The sequence below is a fragment of the Arachis duranensis genome, chromosome 2 (genome assembly GCF_000817695.3).
Source record: "Arachis duranensis cultivar V14167 chromosome 2, aradu.V14167.gnm2.J7QH, whole genome shotgun sequence".
In the NCBI taxonomy this organism is placed as follows: domain Eukaryota; kingdom Viridiplantae; phylum Streptophyta; class Magnoliopsida; order Fabales; family Fabaceae; genus Arachis; species Arachis duranensis.
The window spans coordinates 11,160,355-11,170,450 of NC_029773.3; the positions used below are offsets into that span (position 1 = coordinate 11,160,355).

General features: G+C 29.7%; 1 pseudogene; it reads left to right on the forward strand.

Moving 5' to 3' along the window:
* LOC107473506 (uncharacterized) overlaps positions 1-6,465 on the forward strand; it is a 12,391-nt pseudogene extending 5,926 nt beyond the window's left edge.
* Positions 6,466-10,096: the final 3,631 nt, after the last annotated feature.

Sequence of the window (10,096 nt, forward strand, 5' to 3'; positions counted from 1 at the left end):
GAGGATTTAGGGCAAAAAACTCAAATAAGCTAAGGTGAGAAAATTTTTACACAAATTTGTCAAATCAAAATTTAGTTTATGAATCAACCAATGTACGTTTACATGTAGTTCGAACTAGCTCAATTCGAATTCCATTTACATATAATTCGAATCACTTTGATTCGAATTATACACACATACACACACTAATTTGAATTAATCTGATTTGAATTACACACAGTAATTCAAATCAGGGTGATTCGAACTACACCCACGCACGTATTTCCAAGTAATTTGAATTTGACTAATTCAAAATATTCATGGTATAATTCGAATTATGCTATTAAAACTTAATAATTTAAAAATTAAAAAATATATATTTTATTTCATACATTAAAAAAAAAGCTAACAAAATATTTAATTACGAGACTTCTTTAAAATATTAATGAGTTATCAATTCGAATTTCATACAATACTATTTTATCCATTTTTGATAGCTCATGAATATTTTAAATAAATTTTTTAATAAATTTATTTAAATTATACTAAAAAAATATTTTATCCTATGCAAAATAATTTAAAAAAATGGCTTAAAAAATGTTATGAGTACTATAAAAATTTGTAATATTCTAATGACTTAGGTAAATATATGCATGTACTCAAATTTTAAATAAAATACTCTACATAGTCAATAATAATTTAGAAATGAAAGAAAATATTTTTTCATACAAAATAATTAAAAAATATATTTTATTCTATACAAAATAATTTTAAAAAATGGCTTAAAAGATGTTATGAATACTATAAAAGTTTGTAATATTCTAGTAATTTAGGTAAATACATGATAAAAATATTTTTTCTTTAATTTCTAAATTATTAGTGACTATGTAGAGTATTTCTTTAATGTCCTAAGTCATTAGGACATTACAAATTTTTATAGTACTTCTAACATCTTTTAAGCTATTTTTTAAATTATTTTGCATAGAATAAAATATTTTTTTGTAGTATAATTTTAATACATTTATTAAAAAATATTCCTGAGCTATCAAGAATTGGCAGAAGAGTATCGTATAGAATTCGAATTGCTCACCGTATAATTTGAATCAAAGTGATTCAAACTTTTCCATGCATAATTCGAATCATGTAATATCTCACCATATAATTTAAATAATTTTATTAAAAAATTATCATGAATATTTTTTAATAAATTTATTTAAATTATACCATAAAAAAATATTTTATTTTATGCAAAATAATTTAAAAAGTGGCTTAAAAGATGTTAGGAGTACTATAAAAATTTGTAATGTCTTAATGACTTAGGACATTAAAGAAATACTCTACGTAGTCACTAATAATTTAGAAATTAAAGAAAAACTATTTTTATCATGTATTTACCTAAATAACTAGAATATTACAAATTTTTATAGTACTCATAACATTTTTTAAGCCATTTTTTAAAAATTATTTTGTATAGAATAAAATATATTTTTTAATTGTTTTGTATGGAAAAAATATTTTCTTTCATTTCTAAATTATTATTGACTATGTAGAGTATTTTATTTAAAATTTGAGTGCATGCATGTGTTTATCTAAATCATTAGAACATTACAAATTTTAATAGTACTCCTAACATTTTTAAGCCATTTTTTAAAAATTGTTTTGCATAGGATAAAATATTTTTTGTAGTATAATTTAAATAAATGTATGAAATAAAATATATATTTTTTAATTTTTAAATTATAAATTTTTTTAATAAATTATTAATTTTTTAACAGTATAATTCGAATTATATCATGAATAATTCGAATCAGTCAAATTTGAATTACTTGGAAACGCGTGTGTGTGGGTGTAGTTCGAATCATCTTATTCAAATTAGTGTGTGTGCGTGTGTATAATTCGAATTAAGGTTATTCGAATTATACATAAATGGAGTTCGAATTAAACTACTTTGAACTACATATAAACATGCATTGGTTGATTCATGAACCAAATTTGGTTTGACGGATTTATGTAAAATTTTTCTCACTATAACTTAATTAGGAAAATGATGATCAGAGGTTTGGCTATGGATGTAGGGAATGGTAGAACAATCCGATTCTGGGAGGATGTCTGGCTGCCTAGTGGTAGGTTACAAGATACATTTTCAAGACTCTTCTCTGTTTCAAACCTGAAAGGATCTGTTATAGGGGACTGCGGGTTTTGGGATGGATTAACGTGAATATGGAGTTTCTAATGGAGGAGAGAGTTATTTCAATGGAAATTGGAACTTTTAAACCCGCTCCATGAAGTCTTGTAGTCAATCAGCCTAACACATGAGAGAGAGGACAGGGTGATCTGGAAATTTGATAAAAGTGGTATTTTTACGACGAACTCTTTTATGCAGGTGATGCAGGCAGCAGTTCTCCCAAAGGAAATAACAAGTTATAGCTTCACTAGTGCTATTTGGAGGGGTTTCGCTCCGCCACGGGTTGAGTTATTTGCTTGGTTTGTATTGGTTGAAAGGGTAAGTACTAAGGAAAGATTGTGCAGATTAGGTGTCATTGACCAGGTGGATAATATCTGTGTTTTATGCTGTAAGGCTGTTGAGTCTGCCTTTCATCTATTTGTTAGTTATGAGCTCACTTGGCATGTATAATGTGCTTGGTTGTTCGCTTTTGGTAAGACTTGGACTGTGCCGGGCACATTAAAGCAGCACTTTGAGAGTTGGACGAATGTTTCACAACGAACGAATGAGAGGAAGCGGTGGTTGATTGGATTCTTTGCTGTCGTCTGGGCAGTTTGGCTAAAGAAAAATGATAGAGTTTTCAATAATCAAGGCTCAGGTGTGGGAAATATTATTAACAGATCCTTTATGCTCTCTGACGAGTGGATTGGTGGTAAACCTTTTGGTTGTTGATGACAATGCCGCAAATAACTAGAAGATGCTCTACTTTATGGACTTAACCCAACACCTTACGGCACGAGCTGACGACAGCCATGCACCACCTGTATCCCCGTTCCCGATTGTTCGCTGACGAGTTGTACTTTAAGTTGACTTTGTTACTTATCTTTCTATTATTCCATCCTATTGTATTGAGCTCTTGTTTACTTAAAAAAAAAAGTGATTTGGCCGAGGACTTAATTTGTTAATTCATATATGTGCGAAAGATTTATTTGCTGAGTATAATTACCAGTAACTTGGCATTACTAACCCTCTTATAACCCTGCATCCATGTTGATATGTAGCCATTCCATCACAATAAATTCCATTAATGTTAACCAAGGTTCTAAAAACCGGACCGGACTGGCCGGTTCGACCGGTTTAACCGCGAACCGGCGCTTTAAACGGTCCGGTCCTTATATGAAAACCGCTGGGAGAATAACCGGCGAACCGGTCAAAAACCGGCCGATTGGACCGAACCGGTGACCGGCCGGTTACGCTAAAACGGCGTCGTTTAAAAATAAACCCGACCCGACCCGCCCGTGGAGCACCCCCCCTTTCTTCCCCCGAGCCCCGACCCCATTCATTCATCAATCATCATCTGAATCATCAATGGAGGAGAACCCTAGCCGCGCTGCCTGAACCATAGCCCCCTGTCGCCACCCTTCGCACCCGTGGTGTCGCCATCCTTCGCGCCCGTGGTGTCGCCATCCTCAGCTCCATCGTCTTCATCTTCTCAAGTCTCAACACCAGCACGCAGTAGCCTCTCATCGGCGGTCCTCAACAGTCAACACCGGTAGCCTCCATCGACCCCAGGTGAGTGACTCGTCCTCTGCTCATTTCTCTTTGTCCTTCGCCTCTGCTCATGTTCTTCCATGGATGTGAACTGTTCAATTTCTGTGCACTTAGACCTCGGCTTAATTTTCTGTGAACTGAATTGAACTTAGACCTCTGCTCATGTTCTGTTTCTCTTTGTCCTCAATGTGAACTGAACTTAGACCTAGACTTAATTTTCTGTGAACTTCATTTGTGAATTTCAGTGCTCATCTATTTTTGTTTGGCTGTTTGTTGGTTAGCAATTAGCATAAGAAATATGAATATGATCAATTTCTGTTTGGCTGTTTGTTGGTTAGCAATTAGCATCAGAAATTAATAATCTAAAATGTAAGTGGCTGTGTTTGGTCCTCTGCTCAATTTCTCCTCTATTTTTGCTTTCATGTTGCTTGTATGTAATGTACACAAAAAGGAAAAGTACTATAATGAAAATGGGCTAGGAAGAGTTGAAAGGATTTCTAAACCTTCCTTTCTGTATTTGCAGTGTGCTAAGTTGCTAATTACACACACTCCCCTTCTCTCAATGCTTTCATTTACTAAGCAAAATCTAAGCAAACCTTTCATGTAAAATGTTTATATATTGAAAATGCAAAATACTGGATATACGATACCTTCATTTTGTGAAGACAAATAAATGTATTATAAGTTTATAACTAGTGATATCCTTTTTAACAATCCTAATTTTGTTCCTTGATTTCTTGTGGGTCCTGTGCTGAACTGCTGACTGCCCTGACCAGCACTTCGAGCTGCTGTGCAGGCATATCGGCGTGAAGTGGAGTCACAATTTTACTGGTCATCTAAAAGACGAAGAGAGAGATTTGATTAGGTGTGTTTTTCCATTCTGAACTATGTTTCTGTCTCTGTAGTTGAGAAAATGGGATGAAAGGAGATTAGGATCTTACCTCATTTTTAGGTATATGTATATGCTGCTTTGACATTTTCCTTATCTTACCTCAATTTCTGTTTGCTGCTGAGCATAAGAAATAAAAAATCTGAATGTTAAGCTGGCCGGTCTTCTAATTTTCTGTCAATTTTATTTGTGAACTGTTCAATGTAAGTGGCTGTGTTTGGTCCTCTGCTCAATTTCTGCTCTATTTTTGCTTTCATGTTGCTTGTATGTAATGTACACAAAAAGGAAAAGTACTATAATGAAAATGGGCTAGGAAGAGTTGAAAGGATTTCTAAACCTTCCTTTCTGTATTTGCAGTGTGCTAAGTTGCTAATTACACACACTCCCCTTCTCTCAATGCTTTCATTTACTAAGCAAAATCTAAGCAAACCTTTCATGTAAAATGTTTATATATTGAAAATGCAAAATACTGGATATACGATACCTTCATTTTGTGAAGACAAATAAATGTATTATAAGTTTATAACTAGTGATATCCTTTTTAACAATCCTAATTTTGTTCCTTGATTTCTTGTGGGTCTTGTGCTGAACTGCTGACTGCCCTGACCAGCACTTCGAGCTGCTGTGCAGGCATATCGGCGTGAAGTGGAGTCACAATTTTACTGGTCATCTAAAAGACGAAGAGAGAGATTTGATTAGGTGTGTTTTTCCATTCTGAACTATGTTTCTGTCTCTGTAGTTGAGAAAATGGGATGAAAGGAGATTAGGATCTTACCTCATTTTTAGGTATATGTATATGCTGCTTTGACATTTTCCTTATCTTACCTCAATTTCTGTTTGCTGCTGAGCATAAGAAATAAAAAATCTGAATGTTAAGCTGGCCGGTTTTCTAATTTTCTGTCAATTTTATTTGTGAACTGTTCAATGTAAGTGGCTGTGTTTGGTCCTCTGCTCAATTTCTGCTCTATTTTGCAGCTTAATTCCTCTTTGTTGCACAATTTCTATTTGTTGGTCAATTTGTGTTTGGTCAAAATCTGAATGTTAAGCTGGCTGGTCTTCTATTTTGCAGCTTAACTTCATTTGTGAACTGTTCAATTTCTGTGAACTTGCTTTGTGAACTTGCTCAGTGAACTGTTCAATTTCTGGAACTTCATCTATGAACTGTTCAATTTCTGGGTATGTTCATTGTGTTGTGTTGTCTTGTGTTGTTTAATTTCATACATGTTTTACTAATTTCAGTTATCCAAGTGGCGGTGGTAGTAGTGGTCTTTATGCTGCATCTCTTTCTTCTGCTGATCAGGGTGGGAATGAAGGTGAAGATCATCCCACCGAAGCAGATTTGCAACAAGTTCTTGTAGATTTTGGTAATTGATAAACCATGATGTTGGGATTTAACATTTAGATATGCTTTTATTATTATTTAACTTTTGAGTTTGGATTTTGATAAGATCATATGTATTTGGTTGATGATATTTTATGTAGTGTTTTAATTTCGAAGATATTTTAAGATTTGTATCAGACTATAATTATATTTTAGGATGTGTATTTATAATTTATTTATTATTTTACTCTAAAACGATTTTTCCAGTTAGACCACCAGTTGAACCGGTTAGATCAATAAACCAATAAACCAGTAACTAGAGCGGTTTAATGACCGGTCCGGTTTTCTGAACCTTGATGTTAACATTATAAAATCAGTGTTAACATTATTACGTATTTTTCTGGTGATGACTAATTAATATTTTTTTTTGTTAGTCAAGTTGCATCTATGTTCTTCAAAAAGGTAGCCTCTAAGATGATTGGTTCATTTGCTGAACGATGTTATTTGATATATGGACTAGAAATGCGGGTCCATAAAAGGTCATATGAAGAAGGGGCATAATTTAATTAATTAAGATCAGGACTAAGATCAATTTACTGGTTCAACATTAATTAAGAAAGATTTTGATTATATGCCGCTCAATGCTAAATGAATATGATTGATCATTTCTCTTTCTAATATCCACTAATATTTGTAATTTGTGTAAATAAATTTTACAATACACTTTATATAATCTTAAAAGTGAGCTGAATTTAACATAATTTTTTTTCCTGAAATAAAAGTGACCCGAGTGAAAAAAAAAAAAAAACTATGGCATATCCCTTCTTGGTTTATATAAAATGGATATATATTTTTTCTTTCCAATGCAATACACACAACTGTAGACATGAAGGCCTGTATTATTATTTAAATCTATATGCAATGAAAAGTTTCGGTCAAATATATACAAACGAGACGCATAGAGTTAACAAGAAAAAAATATATTTATTGAAATCCTATGAAGAGTCTTTAAGAAATTGAGTTTCACTTTTCCAAGCGTACATGATTTTCAGTTTTTCACTTTCCCAAGCATACATGGTTTGTGATCAAAATGCGTTCACTTATTCTCTGCAATTGGGTTGATTTGTAGCCACATTTGTAAGTTGAGTTTCATTCAAACAGTTTCTTTTTCAATATATCATTTTAGAGGAATACTTTTAATTTAAGTTAATTAATTAATAATTTTTCAGCAAGCCAGCACTTGAATAGACAACTTTCAATTTTAAAAATAAAAAATTCCTGAAAATGGATTCTTGCACTTAGTTTCCAACAATTTATGGGGGGTATAATCACGTTGTCTATTTTATATCTTTGATTTGACTTTTATCAATTGTTATTTAGGGTATCGTTTAGCATTTTTCTTTTGGTGAACATTTATCAACTGATAACTAAAATGATAGATATTGTCCAATGTAAATAACATATGTTATGTTGTGAGATGAATCTTATATCGTCCTATACATAAGGTCTAACAAAAAAATCATAATGGTCTTGGTTTCCTTTCTTCTTAGTACTAAATTGATATTTATTATTGTTTTGAAAACTAATTTGGATTCATTCTGGTAGATTCTTCAAAAAAAAAAAAAACTTTATTTTGGGTAGATAATGCATCACATCATTTTATCATGTACATGTGATTATTATTGGTTTTGCTTTATTTATCAGTTGGCTTTTTTGGCAAGGGAAGGATCCTTCCCTATTAACAATTGCTTTCATGGATCCTCATGAAAGTTTTGTTGGTTTGATTCATTGGAAGTTCAAGTCCTTATTGGGGCTTACTTATTTCTTTTTCAATTTCTATTTGATATTATTATTACAAATGGATAAAAATAAGAAAATAACAAATTAAACATCTCTCGATTTATTTATTTTGTTTCGCGTACAATGAAAATTTAGGATTCAAGAATTTTTAATCTCTTAGCATTTGTTTGTTTTATATTTTTATTTTTGATGCTTCGTAAAAGAAATATTTTTTCATAAAATTTTTAAAAATAATAAAACTAAAATAAAAAAAGAAAATAAGAAACACCCCCAAAAAATACCTTTTTTATTCATGTTATGTGTACAAAATACAAAAATAATTAAACAATGCATTTATTTATATACAAATATATATAATGATTAATTTAGTGATTAAATTTTGATATAAATATAGCATTTTTGTTTTTTATTTTTATTTTTTTAATTTATAGACCTGTATACAACGTACTATATAAACGAGTTTAATTTTATTGTAATGCTAGAAAGAGAATAACTCAAAATTATTTTGTTTAAATTAACATTCATAATGTTATGTAGTAACATTCATATATAATTACACATTTATTATATCTAATATTATTTAATTATTTCAATGATAATTAAGAAATACAAAATAATATTTGGATTGCTTTTTAGCTGATTATTTCTTGTCTCTCAAGTATTTTTATTAATTTTAATATATCAATAATGTAAAAATATTAATATAATTGTCTAATTACATTTATTTATTTTGAAAACGTTTTATGTAATAGATCTAAAAATTAGTTAGTTTTGATTATGTGAGATTAAATATTTGTATAAAACTATTTTATACTGCCAATAAATCTATTCTATTATATAAAAATTGGATGTCTACACTTAATGATAGAGCTGACGTGACATGCTTTTGAGAGTATTTCTTGATTTATTTATTTTAACTCATTAAATATAAATTATTACGATAAACTAACTATATCAACTAATTAATTTGATTAGATATTTAAATATCATATAATTTATTATAATTTATATCAATTTAATTTGGTAGTATTTTCTAATTTATTTATTTTAATATTCTGTTAGTATTTTTTAATTTATTTCTTTTAATTTATTAAACTAAATTTATTGTGTGTACTAATTAATTAATTTGATTAATTTATTAGTCATTAAACTAATAAATCTATGAATAAAATAGATAAGTGAGATATTTTCAACTAATAATTAAATCAAATCAAATCAAATCAAATCATATATATTGAGCTAAATTCAAATAATGTGAATTAAGGATTAAATTAAAATAAGATCATTTCTTACTTATTCAAGTTGAGTGCAATAAATACAAATTAATTTTGTTAGATAATCATAGTTGTCTGGTCTACTATATATAGATGGCCACACAAAATTATAAAAATCGTGATTTTCATCGCTCTTGCTATTTTAACTCTTTTTTTCTTCTTTTTTTTCTTTATGTAATGAGAAAGTATAGAGGAGTATTTTATTGATTGATTGTTTGATGAATATATCTCAATTTAAGCCTTCTACTACTGTGGATAGAAGTTCACCTGTAAAAATTCAAAGTGGCTGATGTATTTTTTTATGGTACTAAATAGAATAATATTTATTAAAATAAATATTCCCATTGTAATGAATTTTTTTTCAATTGCTATATTTTTATTTTAGTTGTAAGACTTCGAATTTTTAAAAATTAAGTAATTAGTTATTTATAAAATATTATATTATATTGAAAATTTATTTTTAAGAAAATTATTTTTAACAAAAATAATTAAAAAAAATTATAATTATTGAAGTTTAATTTAATTATAACTTATTCTATTAGTTTGAACTATTTATTAAAAACTATTTTGATAGGCAAAATTACGTTAATCTTTTATAGTTATTATTATTATTATTATTATTATTATTATTATTATTATTGTGCTTCCTTTGGCCGAAGTCTTAAGGAAACAAAGGAAAGATAAGGAAAGCTAAATTTATATATATATAAAAGTATGACACATGACACATGTATCTTAATAATCATATAATTTCATTACCTTTTTCTTTCATCCACTGATGCCATAAGAAAAGAAATAAGAAGTGTGGTTCATAAGCATATATATATATAATGCCACTTAATCAAGAATCCATATTCACTTCTCTTCATTTGTCACTGAACTTGAAAGGAAAGAAAGGAACCGAGAGTGAGGAAGAGAGAACCTCCATGACCATAAGGTTTCCGACTTCGATTTCTTAAGATCCGTAATTCCAATAAAAAATTTAATCCGATAAAAGTGTTCGTATCCTCCTCTTCTACGTATTGGCGTCACTTTTGATCGGTGGAAGTTGACAGTGACGTAGCTCCTCTTCCCCTTGAATTCGGTCAACTGGAGTTCTAGGAGGCACAGATGATTTC